The sequence below is a fragment of the Bison bison genome, unplaced genomic scaffold (assembly GCF_000754665.1).
Source record: "Bison bison bison isolate TAMUID 2011002044 unplaced genomic scaffold, Bison_UMD1.0 scf7180017864141, whole genome shotgun sequence".
Taxonomy (NCBI): Eukaryota; Metazoa; Chordata; class Mammalia; order Artiodactyla; family Bovidae; genus Bison; species Bison bison.
The window spans coordinates 856,518-857,980 of NW_011494713.1; positions in this window are offsets into that span (position 1 = coordinate 856,518).

The following is a 1,463-nucleotide window of genomic DNA, read 5'->3' on the forward strand; positions in this document are numbered from 1 at the left end:
ACCTTCCCATCCCAGGGATCGAACCCGTGCCTCCCGCATTGTAGGCGGATTCTTTACCAGCTGAGCCACAAGGGAAGCCCAGGAATACTGGAGTGGGTAGCCTATCGCTCTTCCAGCAGATCCTCCCAACCCAGGAATCAAATCAGGGTCTCCTGCATTGCAGGCGGATTCTTTACCAACTGACCTATCAGGGAAGCGTGGTTGATAAACCAAGTCTAATAAGCAAGAGTCGGACCCGACTGAGCGACTGAACTGAACTGAACTGAATAAATGAATTTAGACTTACTTGATTTACTTCACATTTGGAACTGTGAATTTCATAACTGTAGTTTTGATCTAACCCATTGGTTCTCAAATTGTGTATGTATTGTGTGCATCAGAATCACCTGGAGAACTTGTTTCTCGAAACATAGATGACTGATTCTGTAGATCTGGGGCAGGGCCCCCAAATGTGCATTTCTTAAAAATTCTCAGATGGTGATGTTGTTGGAGTCACACTGTATGAACCGCTGATATGATACGATGCTCTGTTAGCATCACGGTTTCCTAAGAATCACAGGACCTATGAATTGGAAGTCAGCACCAGAAATGAGTTAGAGTAAGGTAATTTGTAGAATCAAGAAAATAGGCAGAGATCAAGAAAATCACTGGGGCAGAGCTGGGGCTTTAGCCCAGGTCTCTTGACAACTAGCCTCACGTTCTCACCAAAGAAGGAGATGCTGTCCTTTGCCTTTCCCCCTAAAGTGAGGAATGTTAAAAGCTTAAGGGTCTGTCTGTCTTGAGTTTATAAAATTCATCTGGCAAAAACCTATGGTTCACAATGGCTTTTTCTTCATTGCAGTCATAGTGTTGTTTGAATACAGGATTTTGTTCTGGATTAAGTATTGTTCTTAATCAGTCTCTGCCACTTCTACCAGTTTTTGTGTGGTGTTTAGAAACATGGAAATTTGTCTGAACCCTAATTACAAATAAGTAAGCTGGTGTTCCGCTTCAGATAGTACATTAACCACAGTAAATATGATACTTCTAAATTTCAATTATCCAAATTAAGGTAATCATATTGAATATAAGCACTGAAATGGATAATATAATAAGTGTACTAATGGAGTTGTTTTTGTGCATGATCCAGAAATAAATGACAGTAATGAGATGATAAATGTATCTTTATAAATCTTTTTGCTCTCCTATATTTATTTTAATAATTATAAAATATTAATTGAAAATTAGTGAACTTTTCTCTTATTTTGGTGAAAGGTTAAACACTAGTTCTCCATTACGGAAAAACCTGTAGAAGCAATATTTTAATTGAAAGGCTTCCCAGGTGGCGCTAGTGGTAAAGAACCTGCCTGCCAATGCAAGAGACACAGGTTTGATCCCTGGGTTGGGAACATCCCCTGGAGAAGGAAATGGCAACCCACTCCAGTATTCTTGCCTGGAGAATTCCATGGACAGAGGAGTGTGGT